Raw genomic sequence first — 25,494 nt, 5'->3', positions numbered from 1 at the left:
GGGCTTCCCTGGTGGTGCAGTGGTTGGGAGTCCGCCTGCCGATGCGGGGGAAGCTGGTTCGTGCCCCGGTCCGGGAAGATCCCATGTGCCGCGGGGCGGCTGGGCCCGTGAGCCATGGCCGCTGGGCCGGCGCGTCCGGAGCCTGGGCTCCGCAACGGGAGAGGTCACAGCAGTGAGAGGCCCGCATACCGCAAAAAACAAAAAAAAATTCTGTTCTGATTATTCTAGCATTTGCCATCTTTGGGCCTTTGATTATGTAGACTGTAGTTTCTGCTGTCTCCCAGTTATGGTGACCTGATTTCTTGTGTGTTTAGGGAAACTTTACTGTGAAGTCTTTCTGTACAGAGAAAATTCATTTACCTCTTCTAGGGGAAATGCCAACTATGACCACTTTAAAATAATTCTTTGCTTTAGTATTTGGGAGTCATAAAAGAGGGTTCCACACACTGAATCCAGGTTTGTGGTTCAGAATTCTTAAGGGAAACTTCTTTTCCAGTGCACCCAGATAACAAGTTCACTCCTGCCCTCAAGACTTTGAACCAGTCGTTTCCTCTGCTCTAGATCTTTACATTTGCTCTTTTTTATCCTTCACTTCTTAGCTCAAATGTCACCTCCTCAGAGAGGCAACTCTGAATGAATTGAGTTCTCCACTCCAGTCACTCTATGAATCCATAGAAGCAGGCAGTGTAGGTCCTCAAACACATTTGTTTGATTCTTTAGACCAAATAAATAAAATAAAATTTCTGTCTGTGATCACATCCTTCAAAAAAAGTCACAAGGATTTTCACCAAATTTAGAGGATATGTTAAAGATGATGAGTCAACACTTATGGAATATGAGGTAAGCAAAACAAACTTTGTGCAGTACAATGTTGCTAATGTTTTCATTTAGTTTCCCCTTTCCTTTTAGCCAGGATTGACTATCAGCATCTATGTTACTAGACACCTTAAATAATTTATTTCATATCAAACTTAAAATTAAAAGAAAAGGCAGTTTATCCAACTCCATAATAGAATAACTTGAACTCCCTGCCAGGGCCACACCTAGACATATGGATAAGTTAGACTAGCTAACAGTTTCATATACATCTAAACCAGTATTTCAAAAATATCTGCCCAGTAATTACTTATTGAAGAAAGAGAAAAGTGCCTTTTTATACCTCTTTAATTATATTTAATATAATTCAATCACATGTACTCAAAGTAATGTAATATTCTAACTTAATTTGGAATCGCCTTTTCTTCTGTAGTTTTTCCTCCCTCATAGTTTACATGCACCAGTATAAAAATAACTTATAAGGATATGTTACAAAGTCCTGTTCAAAATATCATTGAAAGTTTTGGGGTTTTTTCCTGTCTTTTATGTCAGCAAAAATATTTTCACCTTCTCAGTAGTTCTTTCTCACTTTTAGTTTCTCTTGAAATTTTCTAATTCAGAAGACACTATGGCAGGTATGGTATATTAAAGGGTTTAAAGTTCAGGGGGAAATTTTCAAATTCTCACTAAGCAGCAATATAACACACATTTCTCAATTTCAGCTCTAACTGCTGACTTCAGGCCTCAGTCAATTGTCTGTTCTCAGAGTGGCTGTCACCTGTTTGAAAAAATCTGCAACAGAGATGCATCAGTGGTGGCAAGGAGGGTTTTGTTTTGTTTTAAGTTTTACTCCAAGGTGTAATTTGGCAGAAGTCAAACTATGAAAGAAGTCAGCTATGAAAGGGGTTGTGTGCAGAAAACTAAATGAAATGGCACTGCATCTTCAATGTACTATAGTTGTTATAGAGTCCCTATACATCTTTCTGCTTTCTGCTTGGCCTTGACCATCAGACCTTGGGCCCACAGCTTACCTTCCTAGACTGACAGTACCCTCATGCTTGACTTTCTCCAGAATCTGAGCAATGAATTTAGCCATTGTTGACTCTTCCCCATCAGCAGTAAAAAATACCAAATCATCAGTGGACAATACAAAAGGCACCAACTTATATTTGCATACTTAATGCCTGGTTGATTTGGCATTGGGTCTAGGGGCATAGAATGGGAGAAATAAGAGTGGACAAAAAAAAAAAAAAAAGAGTCTATGCCAAAAGAAGGAAGAGAAAGGGTTAAATATGAGTGAAAGTTTGGAACGTCTCCTCTGATAAGGTAAGCTCTAGGTCATGGAGCCAAGCTACAGTTGGATTGTATGACTCTTTCTGCCTCAGCACTCCCTCACCTCCTGCACCAGTCTGGCTTGTTTACTGACAGCCTATAACATAGGCCAGGCAAGACACTGTGCTTTATTTGCATAAGCTCATTTTAAAATGTAATGTCAAAAATTAGATAATTTTAATTCCCATTTTAAGGTTGAGGAAACTAATGCTAAAAGAGATTCTTTCTCAAAATATTACATCCAGCTGGTCTTCAAATCCAGGAATATCTAGCTAAAAGAATGAGCCATCTAAGACTAAGAGATTGAAGACCACACACTTTGAACCCAAAGTCTATAATCTTAAAATGACTGAGGTAAACTTATCATCAGAATCAAAGTCAAAAGTAGGTGGAATGTGAGTTCAGTGGGAATGAGAAGACTCACTTGTCCAGTTAAAAAAAAATCTATGACCAGTGAGATGCTGAATAGTGGTTGCCAGGGGCTCGCAAGTGGGGGAAATGAGGGAGATGTTGGTCAAAGGGTACAAACTTTCATGTATAAGATGAATAAGTTTGGGGGACCTAATGCACAGCATGGTAACCACAGTTAACAACTCTGTATTATATACTTGAAAATTGCTAAGACAGTAAATCTTGTGTTCTCAGCACAAAAGGAAAAAAGATAATTATCTGAGGTGATGAAAGAGTTAACTAATCCTGTTGTAGTAATCATGTCACAATATATTTGTGTACCGAATTTTCATGTTGTACACCTTAAATTTATGCAGGTTTATATGACAATTGTATCTCATTAAAGCTGGAAAAAATAAAGATCATTACACTGAGGTTTAACAAAGTTAAATAAACTTCCCACTGTCACAGATTTTTTAAGTGTCAGAACCAAGACTCTGACCCAAGTCTGTATGACTCTAGACCTAGTGCTCCAAACATCCAGCTAAATCACTTCTAAAAGGGGAACTACTGACTGTAGCATAGGTGACCTAAGTCATCATCTACCTTAGCTGGAAGCCAAGCTCCACAGAAGAGGATTCCCAAGGTAGAGTGAATACCCAAGAGCTCAGATAATAATATCAAAACTAAATAACATTTATGGAGCAGCATTAAGGCTGTACCAGACATTAAGCTGAATGCTTTATCTGGATTATTTTATTTTTTGCTCACAACAAATCTAAGAGATAGATATTAATATTATCCTTATACTAAAGTTGAGGAAACTTGAGATGGAGAAATTCAGTGTTTTGCCAGGACTTAAATCCTAGACTCTAGGAACTGTACCCTCTTAGTCAGTTTACTGTACTTCAAGTCATACCTCTATAGGCTGGGAGTTTTAATTCCATCTTTCATAATACTAGCTCCTTATTACCCTAGAACCTGAAGCCCTTTACATTTGCACCCATCTTGGGTGATACTGAGCAGAGTGGATGGAGTAGCCTCCAGCTCCTCCTAGTGGCTAGAATGGCCATTAACATTTACAAAAGGATCTAAGTATTGTGAATCAATGCTAACCAGGAAACACCAGCTTGTGGGTTTATCTAAAGACCTGGCAGGCATTAAACACCTGCAATCCAACCCATCCTGAGCTTCAGAGGCCTCATTAAATGTCTGACATCTGGTATACAACAGGGTACTTTAGCAACTGGGGAAGAGCTTCACGCAGATTAAAATGATAAAATTACCCCCAAATTAGTTCAGCAGATGTGGAGCAGAGACACCAGGAGTTTTGTTTTTCAGCTTCTTCCTTGCATTCCACTACAATAAATATCAATGCTTGTTATCCCAGCTAATTATACAGTTCCCCAGCACCAAGGAAACTCCATTTTCCCTTCATTTCTGACACACAGCATTTAGATGCATCCCCTCTAATGACCTGCTTCCTCCTCTTTAAGAACAGTGCTACAGCCATCCAGCCAGCAATTCAAAATGGAAAGCTACTCCATCCTCCAACCCCTATTCTTTTTAGGGTTCATTTTTAAGGCATACCCTAAATACAGGAATTTACAGTCTTTAAAAAGTGGCTATTTTCAGACCTGTCTACAAGACCACAATCTGAAACATCAGTCAAAAACAGCTTGAACTGATTGCATCCTTCTCTGGAACAGAACATCTAGCAGCAAAACATTCATTTGTAGCTGGTCCATCTGCCCTGTAATTAAGGTTGCATTGCAGCCCTGCTCCAAACTTATTTCTGCAAGGGAACAGCTGAGATCCCCTAGATAAGATGTCAGAATATGTGCTATCCAATTTGTTGGGTAACATTATCAGAGCCAATATAGTGCTGAATTTAAATGACCAGCAAAGTTGGTGATAGGGTAACATATATCCAAAGAAACTCTTGTAAAGTCAGTAATGACTGCCTTGCTCTCCCAGGTGCCACTTGAAAATCCTCTTCATAAGACCCATTCAAAACTCAGTGAAGGAAACACCTTGCTGTTGAATGAAAAAAAACAAAAACAAAAAATGACTCATTATGTACATCAACTCTATATTGTGCACTTAAAAGCTATAGAAACCAACCTTTCCAAATTGCAAGTAATTTTTTAACCATGAGTTCATCTTTGTGCCATTATTCACACAGACAGATGATGTAATATGCATTTTAAAAATGAGAAATCAACTTTGAGGATCAAGTGAGTCAAGGTTAAGAACAGTGTGGCCCAAAGGTCTCAACAGAAACTCTAAAAATGAGAATATCAGTATCAGGGGCAAACCTTGGAAACAGGTTTTTTTTTCTTCCTAAAGCAAGTTTTATGAAAACAAAAGCAGCAAGTGTTTTCAGAGGCTGGTATATTTATAATATGCAAATCACATATTGCTAACATGGTTTCATGTTTTCCCCAAAATAATTATTAAACAGACCCAAAGAATTCCTCAAAGAATATAGAATATAATATCAGACTGATAAATATTTGCTAGAACCTACTATCTGCAAAACACTGCTTTGCTCTGAGGTGCATAGTGGTGCAGAAAATTTGCCACCAACCATCTGCCCCTCCCTGTTTGTCTACTTTTCTAGAAAATTCTCTCCCTTAACATGTGGCGTCTCTGCTTTCCCCTAGCTGATAGCTTTACGTTATCACAGGGCTTCACAGCCTTGAGATTTAGAGTCAAGGGTTGAAGTAGCACAATGCTATAAGGGAGAGGCAAGTAAAATGGATGGATCTTATGCTAGCACTCAGGGACACGTCGCTTGTGCCCGTACACACACACACACACACACACACACACACACACACACACACACACACACACACTAGATTTTATGGCATCAACCCAAAAGCCATCTCTTAGGACAGTAAAAAAAAAAAAAAAAAAAAAAAGCTTCTCCTTTTAGCTCCCACTCTTGAAAAATATTTTAAGAATCTATCCAAATCCTTTTTGTTTCCTCTCAAATGCAGAACCTGTGAATGAGCATGATTTCAAGTCAATATAAAATACGTAAGTTATCAGGGGATTTTTTTAAAAAATCATGCATTTGCAAACATAGTTGTTAAGGTTACAGCAAGCAATAAAAATGCAGAGAGCATCTTGCTGTAAAGACAGTCATTGGGAACCCCCTACTGGCTTAGCCAGAGGAAAACGACCCCACAGCTTCACCCAGCGATAGCTGTGGGATCCAGATTACAAATTCCTCCCAAGGCAGTATGAATATGAGCTTGAAATATTCATCTCTCCTTCCAAAACAAATTCGCCAAGGCATTCCTGTCTCAATATTTCTATAAACTAAAACACACCACCCTTGGAGCAGAGCAAGTTGAATCCTGAATTCTTAGGAATTAAAGTATACGATGCTCAAGAGGGCACACATGAAAAGATTTTCCTCTGGAATCTCAAAATCAGTTGGTGGATGGTAGCAAGACCGAACAGAGATAAAGTCAAAGATTCTATCACTATTTCAGGTCGTTGAATCTCAAAAAGTAAACATATTTGTGGTTGGATTAATACTTTCCTTTGGGGAACCATTTCCAGCAAAAGGGAGGCACATTATTACACAATGCCGAAGAATATCATATGTGTTGGTTTATAAATATCACGACAGAATTGGACGGAAACATCCAGACTAAACTACATGAAATCCAAATTCACAGAGGCTGGAAAATGCCTAAATGTAGATGGAAGGTAAAATTCTGAACTACCGGCCTCATCTAAGATTGTAACAGAAGTGAATTGTGAGTTTAAAAATAGTGAATTATCCAGCTTTTTATTCTAATTTCAGTTCAACAAGTATTGAGTATATTCTATGTTCTTGATATTACACCAAGTCCCAGAAATACAAAGATGAAAGACACATGCTCTGCCCTCGGGAAGCACACAGTCTAATGGAAAACACACATGCAAGAGCGTTAACATGACTCTAACAAAAGTCTGCATACAATAAGGACTTCTAGGTTGTAGGTAAAGGAATTTAGCTTGTTAGTGCATTAGCCATATTTTTAGAAACATAAACAAATAATCATCCTATCTGTCATCTTTGCATTAACAATTTCCAGCATTTTATTAACAATGTACTTTAACATGAGCTATCTTATGTACCCTACACAAGAGTTCTATCAAATAAACAGGTGATGAGAAAACTGAAACATCAATATATCTCCGATTTGCAAGTCATGTTAAATATCTTTAAAGTCCATCTGTGGGTAGTGCACACCCATGGTATTACACTAAGGATTCCGAACTCCCGTTAAGTCTAATGGGAAAAAGTCCGCAATTGATTGAGAATGTCTGTTAGGTTCGTAGGGGAGGGAGTGGCAAAACCAGAGTCTGTATTTATGAATCATTTTCTATCCTATTCACAGCTGCTTTTAAAAGACTAATGGTAGCAACGACCCCTTAGAAGTTTCCTGCTGCATTCTGAATACTGAAGACAAAGTGGTCTTACGTCTCTCCATCCAGATAATTCCAGGCCTTCACTCCAGTCTGGAATGAGTTCTGGTATTTTTTTTTAGCTCCATAATTCCCTTCTCTGAATAATCGTACATTATTCACAAAGTCCATTGTTATCCAAATTCTCTGAGTTTTTCAAAGTGAATAATCCATTTTTAAGCATTTTCAAATGTTTCATCATAGTGAACCAAATTGCCCTCAATGTACATTTTGTCTTTTCATTGATATCAATATAACATTTTTACCAATACTGTGTTTGTTCAACCAGGGTGTTAATTTGTCTCTGACCGCTCTTTTGCTCTCTTTTATTGTCTTTTACTATATGGCTCATACTTGCCTACCCAACGCCACTAATGTTTTCGCAAATATTTCCAACAGCACGTTTTTCCCATAAAATGTTTTTATAAGAAAATCTTTACTCTGTGGAAGAAAATTTCTACACACACTGAAGAAAGAAAAATACACCATTTTTATTTTATGACATTCTCTATTTTTTTTAATATATGTGGAGACTTTCTTTGCATACTAACATCAAGGAACTCAAATTGTCATCCTGGTTTCATCTCTATGAACATTAAAATCAGCAAGGAAGACATTTAGCCATTTCTACTCCAGCCATTCCAAGGGATGGTTCTTTTTTTTTTTTTTTTTTTTTTAAGGTTTAAAAACTCAGTTTTATCTTATGACTGAATATTAAGGTACTGGAAGTTTGAATTGCTAAAACATTATTGGATTTCAGCTTGCCCTTTTCTCATTTCATCTTAGCTGATATTTTCTTCTGTGATATTCATTTTCTTCTTAATCGCAGTGTAGGCTTATTGAGAAAATACCATCTTTAGCTCTTTTCATTTTATAGCATAGAAAATGAAACTCCATTTCTTTCATATTATGTTTTTAAAGAGAAATAATGAATCTTTTGGAGTTTTTAACTGGCTATCTAATGGTAGAGTTACCTTGAGCTCGGAACTCTTCTAGACAATCAATAATTATTCTATAAAAATGCAGGAATATTCATTATTGCTCATACTAACTCTCTCATCCTCCCAGCTGCATGATCCCATTTCTTTTTTTTTTTTTAACATCTTTATTGGAGTATAATTGCTTTACAATGGTGTGGACATATATACACTACCAAACGTAGGGTGGATAGCTAGTGGGAAGCAGCCGCATAGCACAGGGAGATCAGCTCGGTGCTTTGTGACCACCTAGAGGGGTGGGATAGGGAGGGTGGGAGGCAGGGAGACGCAAGAGGGAAGAGATATGGGAACAAATGTATATGTATAACTGATTCAAGAGACGGTTCTTATTTAGCATATGAACATGTGGTTCAAGTTACACTGATGTTATGGAGGACTGCTGGGGAAACACCCAAACCCAGAGGACGGAAGAATTCCTGCAGAAGAATACATACAGCACACTCCACTCCACCCATTCTTCTCCCCATACCATATTCGGTATTTTTAAATTACTGGTTAAGAGCTTTCAAATTCAAATTTGAACCTATTACTCTGAAACTCCTATGGTCATTTCTTCTTCTGTAGGACTTAAGGCTGCATTCAGGTTCTTATCCTCTACTACCATAGTATCTTGCATAGTAAGGGCTCAGTAGATAATAATGGATTCTTGAACCGGAAAGAGGAATTTTTAGGTTATGGGTATGCTTAAGAAGAGAATTCCATTTCAGAGAAGATTCTCCAAGAAAACAGTTTTATGCAAAATGTGAATGCTGCAATGTTATTTATAGTAGTAAACGATTTAAGACTACATGAAACTCTAAACACAGGAGATGGGTGATAAATCATGGTATGTCTAAATGATTGAACTTATGACAGCCATTAAAATGTTTGGTATAAAAACTGTCATTTAATATCAAGTGAAAAAACCAAGATACATGACTTTATGTAGTGTTATCATAACATAAATATGATTTTTACATAAATTATGCCAAATATTAATAGCAGTTGTAACTATATAGTATACTTAAAAATTTGGGGGGGTATTTTGTAAAATTTTCTATAAGAAATACGAATTGTTTTTTTTTTTTGCGGTATGCGGGCCTCTCACTGTTGTGGCCTCTCCCATTGCGGAGCACAGGCTCCGGACGCGCAGGCTCAGCGGCCATGGCTCACGGGCCTAGCCGCTTCTCGGCGTGTGGGATCTTCCCGGACCGGGGCACAAACCCGTGTCCCTGCATCAGCAGGCGGACTCTCAACCACTGCACCACCAGGGAAGCCCCGAATTGCTTTTTTAATGAGGAAAATGTTTCCGCAAAAAGTTTTAAACTTCCCAAAGAATAATTTCTCTGGTGAGTAGCATGAAATAAATGATTCCATTACTGAACAGTTAGTTGCACAATGAAATCTGATTGGTGAGTTATAACAGAGGAGGTTTTCTTCCTTTGGCTTCCAGGGCTGAGACCAGGAGGGGCCAGATATGTTATGCCAGTAACGTATCTAGGTATTGGCAAAACAGCAGCCCCAACAGAAACATTCCACGGAAGAGGGTTTCCAAAATGACTAAAATGTATACAGAAAGATATTTAGTCAATAATTTGTATCATAGAATAGATAATAGTAATATCAAAGGAAAATACATATCTTTTATTTTGCCACTGTTATACTGCACAGTTTACCTTCCAAGACAGCACACTCCAAGTTAAGAGTGTTAACAGGGATAGTGAGCGATAGAAAAAGCTATGCATTCCTAAGTGTACTTATTTTTTAACTTCTTTATTGATGTAATATTGGTAAACTACAAACACCACCTATTTTAAATACACAAGTTGATGAGTTTTGACGTATGTATACACCCATGAAACCATTAATACAATCAAAGTAATGAACATGTCCATCATTCCCAAAGATTTCCTTATCTTTTTATAAATCCTCTCTCCTACCTCTCCTCACTCCACCCACATACCCTGTCCCCAGATTAGTTTGTCACTGTAGACTATAGACTAATCTGTCACTCTGGATTTGTATGCACTTCCTAGAATTTGATATAAATAGAATTATATTGAGTACTCTATTTTTACTTGCTTCATTCACTCAGCATAATTAGTTGGAGATTAATTCATGCTGTAGAATGTATCAATAGTTCATTCATTTTTATTGCCAAACAGAATTCCATTATATAAATTTTTGTATAGAATAATTATATTGCATACATGTATAAAATTGTTAATTTTATTGTATAAATATTTATTATATAAAAATACTCTGTAAAATTATATTAGAAACATGTATAAAATACAAGTTTATCAATTCACTTTTTTGATTTGTTTAGAGATTTTGGCAATTAAACATGAAGTTTTTTTGAAGAGTGCTCTACAATTCTTTGCATGGACAGAGACTTTTATTTCCCTCCACCTAGGAGTGAACTGTCTAGATCACATGGTAGGGGTGTGTGTAACTTTTTAAGAAACTGCCAAACTCTTTCCCAAAGTGTTGATAGCTGTAGTATTCTCTTCAGCATTATATGATGGTTACAGTTACTCTACATCCAGTGAATTGTCAGCACTTGGGATGCTCTGTCTTTTTAAATTTAGCCATCCTAATAGATGCGTGGTGGTATCTCATTGCAGTTTTAATTTGCATTTCTTTAATGACAAGTCATGCTGTGTATTGTTTCATTTGCTTATTTGCCACAATAGCATATCTGTTTGTGTCTATTCAAATCTTTTGCCCACTTTAAAAAAAAAAATGAGTTGTTCTCTTTTTATTGAGTTTTGGGAGGTTTTCATATATTCTGGATATAAGTTCTTCATCATATGCATGACTTAAAATTTTTTCTCTTTACCATTAGTTTTCAACAATTGGATCATTATGTGAAATGTATTTTTCTTCTTGTTTCTTGTACTTGGGATTCATTGATATTGTTGATCTGTGGATTCATAGATTTCATCAAATTTGGAATTTTTTCAGTCTTTACTTTTTCAAATATTTTTTCCAGTCCCTGTCCTCTTTCTTTGAGCACTCTGATTACAAGCATATTAGACACTTGAAAATGTTCCATATCTCACTGATTCTTTATTCATTTTTTAAAAGTTCTTTATTTCTGCGTATCATCTTAATAATGTCTATTCCCAAGTCTTCATGCTTACTAATTTTTACATCTGGAGTGTTAAATTTTCACATATCCCATCTAGTGTATTACTCAAGTCAAACATTTTAGTTTACATTTATAAAAATGCAATTTTTGTCTTTTATTTATGTCTTCCATGGCTATACTTAAATTTTGAACATAAAGAATAGGGTTATGATAACTATGTTAATGTTTTTATTTGCTAATTCTAACATCTATGTCAGCTCTGGCTTTTGATTGATTTTTTTCCTCTCATTATGAGTCATATTTTTCTATTACTTTGTCTGTTTAATCATTTTTTATTGAATTCCAGCATTGTGAACTTCACTTTGCTAGATGCTGGATATTTTTGTATTGTCATAAATATTCTTGAGCTTTGTTCTGGGTCACAGTTAATTTACTTGGATACTGTTTGTTCTTGCTTTTAAGATTTATTAGGCAAGACTGGAGAAGTGTTTTAGACCAACTATTTCCCATGATTGATGAAGACACTTCAGCGAGCTCCACCTGATGCCCTACGAATCATGAAGTTTTGCAGTCTGGCTGGAGAGAAGAGAGGCTGCCATGCACTGTCAACTTTAACCTGTTCAGGGGGTTCTTTCCCTGGCCTTGGGTAGTTTCCTCACTCCCGTTCACTCATTAGCACTCTGCTAAAGAAATAAAGGGACTGGCTCAGATCTTTGTGTTCTCTTTCTGTGCAGCTCTTTCCTCTGCAGCACTTTAGGGAGGTAAATTCCAGGCAGCTTTTTGTCCTCAAACTCTCAGCTTTGTCTCTTCAACTCAGAGTGTTGGCCAGACTCTGCCTCAGTTCTGCCTGTTGGTCAGACTCTGCCTCAGTTCTGCCTCCATACTCTATGGCCTGGAAATCCTCTCAACACAGAAATCTAGGGAAATTCATAGGGCACACAACATTTCTCCCCATTTTTTGGGCATCACTGTCCTACATTCACTGATGCTAGTTCCTTGATAACCTTTATTCCATATATTTTGTCCATCTGCGTTTTTTATTTTTCAAGTTCAGTGATAATTCTGTTCTCAGCTACTCCATCTTAGTTGGAAATGGATATTCCTAAGTGTATTCATTCTGATTCTAAATGACAACCAGTAAGTCTCAGCATTCTGAGTACTGAATAAGCAACCACAATGTTCATACAATCACATACAATCATGGAGTCTCAACTATTCCTCTGTGAAATAACCCATACATAAAGAAAAAAAAATGTCTTTGACCTGAACTGTTGTTGTTGTTTAATGGGTATTGCTTTCAGTAAATATTTTACACTTTATCTTTTTAAAAATTGTTTTTTAAAATTAATATTTTTCATACTGTTCTTAAGTAGTGATATTTGTTAAAGTGCTGTGCATTAATTTTGTTTTGCACTGCCAGGTAAAACTCTTTTCAATAGACTATAAAGGTAAATCTAGAAATTACTTATTTTACATTTATTTCTTTTTAAAATCCAGGATGGGCCTGGGTGCCTTGGAGCCCCTGTTTTTGGGCCTCAGCCTGTGGTCTCTGGCTGTGTGAGGCAAGATGTTGAGGTGCAGCTTGGAGAACCAAGATGCTCAACTGTAAGATGCTGTCACAAATGTGGAGAAGTATTTTGGAGAGCTGTGCTAAATCTCTGCTCCTTATGTGCAGAAAACTGCCAGACTGGGATAAAAGCAGAGCTCTTGGTGAATGAAATCAATGTGTATGCCTCTACAGAGACCCCAAATTTAAAGCAGGGCCTGAAAAACTTTGCTGACAAGTTTGCCAAACTTCAGGATTATTGACAAGCAGACGTTGAAAGACTTGAAGCCAAAGTAGTTGAACATTTCAAAGTATATGGAACCTTGTAAAAATGAAATGAGATGACCTCAAAGTAACATTAATAGCAAGGAATCAAGAAGCTTTTCAACAGTTAACTCAGAAAGAATATGTCAGAGAAACCCATCTGACTGATATGTTATTTCACAGGCAGAAACTGAATTACAAAGAGCTACAAGGGATGCTACCCGAACAACTCGTCATTTGGAGGAAACTATTGACAATTTTGAAAAGCAGAAAATAATGGATATAAAGACTATATTTTCAGAATCTATCATTATTGAAATGTTATTTCACAGCAAAGCTTTAGAGTTCTACACTGCTGCCTACCAAAATATACAACAGACTGATGAAGAAGAAGATGTAGAGGTTTTCCAATATTCTCTGTATCCACCAGATTATTTATGTCATTTAGATATCATCAGAGCAAATTCAAAGTCACCTCTTTAGAGATCACTGTCATCTAAGTGTTTATCTGGAGCAGGACAGGTAACTACTTGTTGACTGAGAAAGGATCAATGAGCAGAAGAGGATGATGAAGAAGATGAAGACTTAGATGTTATAGAAGAAGAAAATTAAATTTATTAAGTAAACTTTGCATTTCCATTTTCATCTTAAATGACTTGAAATCCAGATTTACTAAAACTGTAGAACTTTACACTGGATTCATATGTTAAACCTCAAAATGAAATCCTACTGGAAAAGGAGAAATTATTAAAGGAAATTTATGTTGACCAAGAAATAAATAAATAAATAAATAAAATTCAGGATGTGTCCATGTAAACTTTATTTTACAAGAATAAACAGGGGGAGACCTTCAAGATGGTGGAGGAGTAAGACATGGAGATCACCTACCTCTCCACAAATACATCAAAAATACCTCTACATATGGAACAAATCCTACAGAACACCTACTGAACGCTGGCAGAAGACCTCAGACTTCCCAAAAGGCAAGAAAATCCCCATGTACCTGGATAGGGCGAAAGAAAAAAGAAAAAACAGAAACAAAAGAATAGGGACGGGACCTGCACCAGTGGGAGGGAGCCGTGAAGGAAGAAAGGTTCCCACACACTAGGAAGGCCCTTCACTGGTGGGGACAGGCAGTGGGCAGGGGGGAAGCTTCAGAGCCATGGAGGAGAGCGCAGTAACAGGGGTGCGGACAAAGCGGAGAGATTCCCGCACAGAGGATCATTGCCAATAAGCACTCACCAACCTGAGACGCTTGTTGGCTCACCTGCCGAGGCAGGTGGGGGCTGGGAGCTGAGGTTGGACTTCAGAGGTCAGACCCCAGGGAGAGGACTGGGGTTGGTTGTGTGAAGACAGCCTGAAGGGGGCTAGTGTGCCACAGCTAGCTGGGAGGGAGTCCGGGAAAATGTCTGGACCTGCCTAAGAGGCAGGTGTGGCGAGCATTGCCCTCTGAGGAAGGCGCCATTAAGACCCTCATAAGCCTCAGGGCCCGATTGTACTCTCCTTGGCATGCATCCTGGACTTTATGGTATGAACGTAAAAAAGGAGATGGCCTTTGGCCAAATCGCTCCAGGGACCTGCTCAGTTACTGGGAGTCCCTGGTTGTTCCCTAAAGCTAGGAAAAGCAACCCTGGAGGGGAAATTGGTGCCTTTGAGGGAAAAGCCGAGAAGCCAATCAACCAGCTGATGCCGATAAGGCGTGACTAAGCAAATTCCCTGCTTTAGGGGTATATATATGGCTATGCTTTGTTATTAAACTTGCCTTGCAACCATCAGTTGCTTGTGCCCTTCTGATCCCATACCTTGGTGCGTTCAGTTCCCTACCCCCTCTCGTCGATTGTTGCTGCACTTTGAGGACCTGCTGTGGCTGGCGGCAAGTGGCGCCCGAACAGGGACCTGACAAGAGGGACATCTGAATCTCGGTAGGTGAATCCCCAGAGTGAAGAGTGAAAGTGTGGCCACATAGTAAAGTTGATAGTAACTCGGGGCAATAGTCAGAAGTAAAAAAATATGGGACAAAAAGTATCCAAGAAGCGACCTGAGATCACTGATCAAGAGCAGGAGTTGTCCACCAGTGCTTTCCAGGCTTTCACAGCTGGAAATTATGATGTCTGTCTGCAACATCTTGCCTGCCTACAAGATATAAACAAAGATGATTATAAAATAATTTTGAATACGGCAGTAGCTGAGTTTTTCAAAAGTAACCAGAGAACAACAGATAGTTTAAGACAGACACTTAACCAATTGAAGAATCAGGTGCACTCGGCTGTTGAAGAAATGGATGGATTAGATGATGTTGAAAACAGTATGTTGTATTACAATCAAGCAGTCATCCTGTATCATGTCCGACAGTATACAGAAGCCATATCCGTTGGTGAAAAACTTTATCAGTTCATAGAACCTTTTGAAGAAAAATTTGCCCAAGCAGTATGTTTTTTGCTCGTAGACCTGTATATATTAACCTACCAAGCTGAGAAAGCTTTACATCTTCTTGCTGTTCTAGAAAAAAATGATTTCACAGGGCAACAATAACAAAAATGGAAAGAATGAGACTGGTAATTACAGCAACAAAGATGGGTCTAATCATAAAGCTGACAGAGGAGCTCTAATAGAAGCTGCAAAATCAAAGATACTATTTTTGTGTTGAAGTATATGTAGGAAGACAAAGGACTTTACTGGCCGGCCATAGTTTAAAGGTAGTTTGAAGTTTCCCTCCTTTTTTCCTTTTGATTTTCCCCAATCTGATTTTGAATTCTCAAATCTGGTGCACCTTAAATTATAATAATGGTACCATTTTAATTTCTTCAGTTTCTGTTACTAATAATAGTTTGGTTTTTTATAAGCATTGGGATTTTGGGAAGTTTGCATTGTCTTATTCTTACCAATCGGTTATTACTTGTGTTACACCCTCATATGCCTTGCTAATAGGAGATTTACAGGTTGAGTTTACTTCTGGTTCCTTAGGATATAATATAACTTGTCAGAATTGTATTTTTAGTACTTGCATTCTGCCTATGAAAGGAACTTTTTCTGTTATGATCTTAAAACAACCTTCCTATGTAATGCTGCCTGTAAATATTTCTGAACCATGGTATCATAGTACTAGCATGCAAGCATGGCTAGAATTATCTGAAGCTTTAAAAAGACCTAAACGATTCATTGGAATATTAATATGTAGCATATTAGCCTTAGCCGCTTTAATAGCCACAGCCGCTACCGCCGGTTTAGCATTAAGTAAAACTGTACAACAAGCACATTATGTTAATCAATTGCCTAAAAATACCAGTATTGCATTAGCATTACAAAGTCATATTAATACTCAACTAAAAACTGAGGTTAATGAGTTAAAAAATGCTCTCATAGGTTTAGGAGACCAAATTATGGCTTTAAAATTGAAAATGCGTTTGATTTGTCATGCTAAATAGACTTGGATTTGTGTGATTCAACACGCTTATAATGAAACTGACTGGGATTAGAACAAAGTAAAAATGCACTTTTTAAGTGTATGGACTGATGGACACATTAGTTTGGACATACAAAAAATGCGGAAATACAAGCAATTCAAGAAGCTCATCTACAAGAAGACGGGCCCCAACAATTAATTCAAGGACTCTTGGATCAGCTTCAATGGTTAAACCCAATGCATTGGTTTCAAAATGGACTCACAGGATTGATTACCGTGGGGTCATGTGTACTGTTGATGTTAATTGCCTTACCTTGTTTATTACGCTTTATTGTTGGCCGTCTCGCTGCTCTTCATCAGGAGGTGTATGGGTTGAAATTGCATTATCAAGATTTAAAAAATAAAAGAGGGGGAAATGTGGCGAGCATTGCCCTCTGAGGAAGGCGCCATTAAGACCCTCATAAGCCTCAGGGCCCGATTGTACTCTCCTTGGTATGCATCCTGGACTTTATGGTATGAATGTAAAAAAGGAGATGGCCTTTGGCCAAATCGCTCCAGGGACCTGCTCAGTTACTGGGAGTCCCTGGTTGTTCCCTAAAGCTAGGAAAAGCAACCCTGGAGGGGAAATTGGTGCCTTTGAGGGAGAAGCCGAGAAGCCAATCAACCAGCTGATGCCGATAAGGCGTGACTAAGCAAATTCCCTGCTTTAGGGGTATATATATGGCTATGCTTTGTTATTAAACTTGCCTTGCAACCATCAGTTGCTTGTGCCCTTCTGATCCCATACCTTGGTGCGTTCAGTTCCCTACCCCCTCTCGTCGACTGTTGCTGCACTTTGAGGACCCGCTGCGGCTGGCGGCAGGCAGGAGCCCATTGTTTCAGGGTGTGCGAGGAGAGGGGATTCCTTCTCCATCTGCCCACAGAAGGCAGAGCACCACCTAAATGAGATCGAGAGAAGGGCGCAAGTTGCAGCTATCAGCTCTGACACCAGAGACAGGCATGAACCACTAAAGCTGCTGCTGTGGCCACCAAGAATCCTGTGTGCACGCACAGGTCACTACCCAGACTCCCCCTGAGAGCCTGTGCAGCCCGCCACTGCCAGGGTCCCGTGATCCAGGAACAACTTCCCCGGGAGAACACACGGCATGCCTCAGGCTGTTGTAATGTTATATTGGTCTCTGCTGTCGCAGGCTTGCCCCACATTCCAATTATGACTACAATACCCCTCCCTCCCCCCAGCCTGAGTGAGCAAGAGAGCCCTAATCAGCTGCTGCTTTAACCTACTCCTGTCTGGGTAGGGAACAGACCCCTGAGGGCGGCCTACACACAGAGGCGGGACCAAAACCAAAGCTAAACCCCAGGAGCTGTGCGAAAATGAAGAGACAGGGAAATTTCTCTGTGCAGCCTCAGGAATAGCACATTAAATCCCTACAATCAACTTGATAAACCCAGTATATGAAGAATACCTGAATAGACAATGAATGTTCCCAAATTTGAGGGGGTGGACTTTGGAACCAACTGTAGACTTTGGCTTTGCTTTCTGCATCTAATTTATTTCTGGTCTTATGTTTATCTTAGTTTAGTTTTTAGTGCTTATTATAATTGGTGGATTTGTTTATTGGTTTGGTTGCTCTCTTTCTTTTCCTTTTTCCCTTTTTGTGAGTGTCTATGTATATGCCTCTTTGTGTGATTTTGTCTGTTTAGGTTTGCTTTTCCCACTTGTCCTAGGGTCTGTTTGTTTTCTCTCTTCCTTTTCTTCTGAGCCCTGTGTCTGGCAGGGTCTTGTTGCTCCAGCCAGGTGTTGGGCCTGAGCCTCTGAGATGGGAGGGCCAAGTACAGGACATTGGACCACCAGAAACCTCCCAGCTCCATGTAATATCAATCAGCAAAAGCTCTCCCGGAGATCTTCATCTAAACACTAAGACCCAGCTCCACCCAACAGCCAGCAAGCTCCATGCTGTACACTCCATAACAAACAACTAGCAAGACAGGAACACAACCCCACCCATTAGCAGAGAGGCAGCTTAAAATCATACTAAGTTCACAGACATTCCAAAACACACCACTGGAGGCAGCCCTCCCACCAGAAGGACAAGATACAGACCAACCCACCAGAACACAGGCACCAGTTCCCGACACCAAGAAGTTTACACAAGCCAATGAACCAACCTTACCCACTGGGAGCAGAAACCAGAAATAATGGGAACTACAAACCTGCAGCCTGTGAAAGGAGACACCAAACACAGTAAGTTAAGGAAAACGGGAAGAGAGAGAAATATGCAGCAGATGAAAGAGCAAGGTAAAAACCCAACAGACCAAACAAATGAAAAGGAAATAGGCAATCTACCTGAAAAAGAATTCAGAGTAATGATAGTAAAGATGATCCACAATCTCGGAAATAGAATGGGGAATATATAAGAAATCTTTAACAAGGACCTAGAAGAACTAAAGAGCAAACAAACAATGATGAACAAAACAATAAATGAAATTAAAAATTAGAAGGATTCGATAGCAGAATAACTGAGGCAGGAGAATGGATAAGTGACCTGGAAGATAAAATAGTGGAAATAATTACCACAGAGCAAAATAAAGAAAAAAGAATGAAAGAATTGAGGACAGCCTCAGAAATCTGTGGGATAACATTAAAGGCATCAACATTTGAATTATGAGGGTCCCAGCAGAAGAAGAGAAAAATAAAGGGTCTGAGAAAATATTAGAAGAGATTATAGTTGAAAACTTCCTTAACATGGGAAAGGAAATAATCAAGTCCAGGAAGTGCTGAGAGTCCTATACAGGATAAATCCAAGGAGAAACATGCCAAGACACATACTAATCAAACTAACAAAAAGTAAATTCAAAGGAAAAATATTAAAAGCAACAAGGGAAAAGCAACTAATAACAAATACATAACAAAAACCATGCCAAGACACATAGTAATCAAACTATCAAAAAGTAAATTCAAAGGAAAAATATTAAAAGCAACAAGGGAAAAGCAACAAATAACATACAAGGGAAACCCCATACGGTTAACAGCTGATCTTTCAGCAGAAACTCTACAAGCCAGAAGGGAGTGGCAGGACATATTTAAAGTGAAGAAAAGGAAAAACCTACAACCAAGATTACTCTACCCAGCAAGGATCTCATTCAGATTCGATGGAGAAATTAAAAGCTTTACAGACAAGCAAAAGCTAAGAGAATTCAGCACCACCAAACCAGCTTTACAACAAATGCTAAAGGAACTTTTCTTGGCAGCAAACACAAGAGAAGGAAAAGACCTATAATAACAAACCCAAAACAATTAAGAAAATGCTAATAGGAACATACATATTGATAATTACCTCGAATGTAAATGGATTAAGTGCTCCAACCAAAAGACACAGACTAGCTGAATGGATACAAAAACAAGGCCCATATATATGCTGTCTACAAGAGACCCACTTCAGACCTAGGGACACATACAGACTGAAAGTGAGGGGATGGAAAAAGATATTCCATGCAAATGGAAATCAAAAGAAAACTGGAGTAGCAATACTCATATCCGGTAAAATAGACTTTAAAATAAAGACTATTACAAGAGACAAAGAAGGACACTACATAATGATCAAGGGATCAATCCAAGAAGAAGACATAACAATTGTAAATATTTATGCACCCAACAGAGGAGAACCTCAATACATAAGGCGAATGCTAACAGCAATAAAAGGGGGAATTGACAGTAACAATAATAGTAGGAGACTTTAACACCCCACTTTCACCAATGGACAGATCATCCAAAATGAAAATAAAGAAGGAAACACAAGCTTTAAAAGACACATTAGACCAGATAGACTTAATTGATATTTATAGGACCTTCCATCCAAAAACAAAAGAATACACTTTCTTCTCAAGTGCTCATGGAACATTCTCCAGGATAGATCATATCTTGGGTCACAAATCAAGCCTCGGTAAATTTAAGAATATTGAAATCATATCAAGTATCTTTTCTGACCACAATGTTATGAGACTAGATATCAATTACAGGAAAAAGATTGTAAGAAATACAAACACATGGAGGCTAAACAATATGCTACTAAATAACCAAGAGAATGCTGAAGAAATCAAAGAGGAAGTCAAAAAATACCTAGAAACAAATGACAATGAAAACACGATGACTCAAAACCTATGGGAGGCAGCAAAAGCAGTTCTAAGAGGGAAGTTTATAGCAATACAATCCTACCTCAAGAAAGAAGAAACAGCTCAAATAAACAACCTAACCTTACACCTAAAGCAATTAGAGAAAGAAGAACAAAAAAATCCCAAGTTAGCAGAAGGAAAGAAATCATAAAGATAAGATCTGAATTAAAGGAAAAAGAAATGAAGGAAACAGTAGCAAATATCAATAAAACTAAAAGTTGGTTCTTTGAGAAGATAAAAGAACTTGATAAACCACTAACCAGACTCATCAAGAAAAAAAGGGAGAAGACTCAAATCAACAGAATTAGCAATGAAAGAGAAGAAGAAACAACTGACACTGCAGAAATACGTAGGATCATGAGAGACTACTACAAGCAACTATATGCCAATAAAATGGACAACCTGGAAGAAAGGGACAAATTCTTAGAAAAGTACAACCTTCCAAGACTGAACCAGGAAGAAATAGAAATATGAACAGACCAATGACAAGCACTGAAATTGAAACTGTGATCAAAAATCTTTGAACAGGGGCTTCCCTGGTGGTGCATTGGTTGAGAATCTGCCTACTAATGCAGGGGACATGGGTTTGAGCCCTGGTCTGGGAGGATCCCAAATGCCACGGAGCAACTAGGCCCGTGAGCCACAACTACTGAGCCTGTGCGTCTGGAGCCTGTGCTCCACAAAAAGAGAGGCCACGATAGTGAGAGGCCTGTGCACCACGATGAAGAGTGGCCCCGACTTGCCACAACTAGAGAAAGCCCTCGCACAGAAATGAAGACCCAACACAGCAAAAATAAATAAATTAATTAATAAACTCCTACTCCCAACATAAAAAAAATAAAAAATCCTCCAACAAACAAAAGCTCAGGACCAGATTGCTTCACAGGTGAATCCTATCAAACATTTAGAGAAGAGCTAACACCTATCCTCCTCAATGTCTTCCAAAATATAGCAGAGGGAGGAACACTCCCAAACTCATTCTACGAGGCCATCATCACCCTGACACCAAAACAAGACAAAAATGTCACAAAAAAGGAAACTATAGGCCAATATCACTGATGAACATAGATGCAACAATCCTCAACAAAATACTAGCAAACAGAATCCAAAAGCACATTTAAAGGATAATACACCATGATTGAGTGGGGTTTATCCCAGTAAATGCAGGGATTCTTCAATATACGCAAATCAATCAATGTGATACACCATATTAACAAACTGAAGGAGAAAAACCATATGATCATCTCAATAGATGCAGAAAAAGCTTTTGACAAAATTCAACACCTGTTTATGAAAAAACTCTCCAGAAAGTGGGCATAAAGGGAACATACCTCAATATAATAAAGGTCATAAATGACAAACCCACAGCCAACATCATTCTCAATGGTGAAAAACTGAAACCATTTCCTCTAAGATCAGGAAAAAGACAAAGTTGCCCACTCTCAGCACTATCATTCAACATAATTTTGGAAGTTCTAGCCACGGCAATCAGAGAAGAAAAAGAGATGAGAGGAATCCAGATCAGGAAAGAAGAAGTGAAAGTGTCACTGTTTGCAGATGACATGATACTATACATAGAGAACCCTAAAGATGCTACCAGAAAACTACTAGAGCTAATCAATGAATTTGGTAAAGTAGCAGGATACAAAATTAATGTACAGAAATCTCTTGCATTCCTATACATTAACAATGAAAAATCTGAAAGAGAAATTAAGGAAACACTCCCATTTACCATTGCAATGAAAAGAATAAAATACCTAGGAATAAACCTTCCTAAGGAGGCAAAAGACCTCTATGCAGAAAGCTATAAGACACTGATGGAAGAAATTAAATACGATACAAACAGATGGAAAGATAGACCATGTTCTTGGATTGGAAGCATCAACACTGTGAAAATGACTATAATACTAAAAGCAATCTACAGATTCAATGCAATCCCTATCAAGCTACCAATGACATTTTTCACAGAACTAGAAAAAAAATTTTACAATTTGTATAGAAACACAAAGACCCCGAATAGGCAATGCAATCTTGAGACAGAAAAACAGAGCTGGAGGAATCAGGCTCCCTGACTTCAGACCATATTACAAAGCTACTGTAATCAAGACAGTAGGGTACTGGCACAAAAACAGAAATATAGATCAATGGAATACGATTGAAAGCCCAGAGATAAACCCACGCACGTATGGTCACCTTATCTTTGATAAAGGAGGCAAGAATATACAATAGATAGAAGACAGCCTCTTCAGTAAGTGGTGCTGGGAAAACTGGACAGCTACATGTAAAAGAATGAAACTAAAACACTTCCTAATACCATACACAAAAATAAACTCAAAATTGATTAAAGACCTAAATGTTAAGACCAGACACATAAAACTGTTAGAGTAACACATAGGCAGAACACTCTGTGACATAAGTCACAGCAAGTTTCTTTTTGACCCACCTCCTAGACAAATGGAAATAAAAACAAAAATAAACAAATGGGGCCTAATGAAACTTAAAAGCTTTGGCACAGTAAAGGAAACCATAAACAAAATGAAAAGACAACCCTCAGAATGGGAGGAAATATTTGCAAATGAAGCAACTGACAAAGGATTAATCTCCAAAATATACAAGCAGCTCATGCAGCTCAATATCAAAAAACAAACAAGCTCTCCAATCCAAAAATGGTAGAAGACCTAAATAGACGTTTCTCCAAAGTAGACATACAGATGGCAAGAGGCACATGAAAAGTTGCTCAACATCACTAATTATTAGAGAAATGCAAATCAAAACCACAATGAGGTATCACCTCACACCGGTCAGAATGGCCATCGTTAAAAAATCTAGGAAAAATAAATTCTGGAGAGGATGTGGAGAAAAGGGAACCCTCCTGCACTGTTGGTGGGAATGTAAATTGATACATCCACTATGGAGAACAATATGGAGGTTCCTTAAAAAACTAAAAATAGGACTGCCATATGACCCATCAATCCCACTACTGGGCATATACCCTGAGAAAACCATAATTCAAAAAGATACATGTACCACAATGTTCATTGCAGCACTATTTACAATAGCCAGGACATGGAAGCAACCTAAGTGTCCATCAACAGATGAATGGATAAAGAAGACGTGGCACATATATACAATAAAATATTACTCAGCCATAAAAAGAAATGAAATTGAGTTATTTGTAGAGATGTATGGAACTAGAGTCTGTCATACAAAGTGAAGTAAGTCAGAAAGAGAAAAACAAACACCATATTCTAATACATATATATGGAATGTTAAAAAAAAAAAGGAAGTTCTGATGAATCTAGGGACATGACAGGAATAAAGACTCAGATGTAGAGAATGGACTTGGGGACATGGGGAGGGGGAAGGGCAAGCTGGGACGAAGTGAGAGAGTAGCATTGACATATATACACTACCAAATGTAAAGTAGAAAGTTAGTGGGAAGCAGCTGCATAGCACAGGGAGGTCAGCTCTGTGCTTTGTGACCACCTAGAGGGGTGGCATAGGGAGGGTGGGAGGGAGGCTAAAGAGGGAGCGGATATAGGGATATATGTATACATATAACTGATTCACTTTGTTATACAGCAGAAACTAACACAACGTTTTAAAGCAATTATACAATTATACTCCAATACAGATGTTAAGAACAAAAAAAGAGTTATGCCATGATGAACATAGAGCACATGAACCTAAATTTTTTCCTTGACTCAGCTCTCTGGGCATTCCGCTGATCTGCTAAGTTTTTAATATGGCTTAACTTGCCCTTGGTGAGCTCATTCTGCTTATTAGTGCCCATCTTTTCTATGTACTTACATGTCATCTAATCAATACCAATCTATTCTTAGTTTGAAAAAGATCCAAATAAAATTTACTCTTCTATATATATTAAAATATATTTTTTCTACCATTTTGAAAATTTGACAACTGCTATTTTCTAGGCTTGAGGCAACTCTGATCTTCATGACTTTGTGGAGCAGGTTCTGTCATTCTCTTGAATGGAGTTCACCCAGGTCTGGCAAATGGTCTTCATTATAAACGTTCCGATTTTATCCTACTATATTTTCACATGTGATAGTTTCTCTGTTCTTTCCAAGCATGTCATGGGGGTCAAGGAGTCCCACAGCCCCACTCTCAATAACTCCAACCTTTTCCCAGCATTGCCCTTTCTGGTCTAGTTCTCTGAAATAGAGATAGCTAATAGAGAAAACACATTTTTTCCTTTAACCTTTTCTATGAATTTCAGACCATTCTGGGTTTTATTCCTCCCTGCACAGATATTACTTTTTATAGACACTCAATAAATACATGTAAACAATTTTTAAATAATAAAAAAAGAAGAAGGAATAGGCCAAAACAATAAGAATATTTTATAATAAAGAAAATGTAATTTTTGTGTAGATAAAACTTACTAACTTATAGAACTTCATATCAAGCGCTTAGACTATACCTACAGATAAAAATCACCTTAACTGCTTTGCCTGAGTTGATTGCTTGCTGTTTCACACTCCCTGGCAATTCAGTTAAATTGGTTAGACCATTATATAATATGAAACTGACAGGTTGTTTCACTGAACTGACTCACCGAGTCAACCAGAAGTTGAACATGTATATGGAGCCATAAGACAATCCGGGAACCGTCTCATATGGGGTGCTTTGGGGCTTGGAGCACAACAAAATAAACATTTGTGAATCCTTTCTTTTCCTGTGATGTTTTTATCAAAGGATTTTGAAGATACAACAGTATTAAAGCTCCTTAGAGCTAAGGTGTCTTTGTTATCTGAAGAAATATAGTCATGATTGCAAATAGTCTATAACATGCATTTAAAAAATATCTTTATTGGAGATATTGTTGTGTTAGTTTCTGTTGTACAACAAGGTGAATCAGCTATATGTATACATGTATCACCATATCCCCTCCCTCTTGAGCCTCCCTCCAACCTTCCCTATCCTACCCTTGTAAGTCATCACAAAGCATCGAGCTGATCTCCCTGTGCTATACAGTAGCTTCCCACTAGGTATCCATTTTACATTT

At 38.2% G+C, this 25,494-nt stretch overlaps 1 pseudogene; it reads left to right on the top strand.

Moving 5' to 3' along the window:
• The first annotated feature begins 12,646 nt into the window (after nt 1-12,646).
• On the top strand, nt 12,647-13,501 carry LOC131759736 (CBY1-interacting BAR domain-containing protein 1 pseudogene; annotated as a pseudogene).
• Nucleotides 13,502-25,494: the final 11,993 nt, after the last annotated feature.

The sequence above is a fragment of the Kogia breviceps genome, chromosome 1, assembly GCF_026419965.1.
Source record: "Kogia breviceps isolate mKogBre1 chromosome 1, mKogBre1 haplotype 1, whole genome shotgun sequence".
Lineage (NCBI taxonomy): Eukaryota > Metazoa > Chordata > Mammalia > Artiodactyla > Physeteridae > Kogia > Kogia breviceps.
This window is presented reverse-complemented; position numbering and strand designations above follow the sequence as displayed.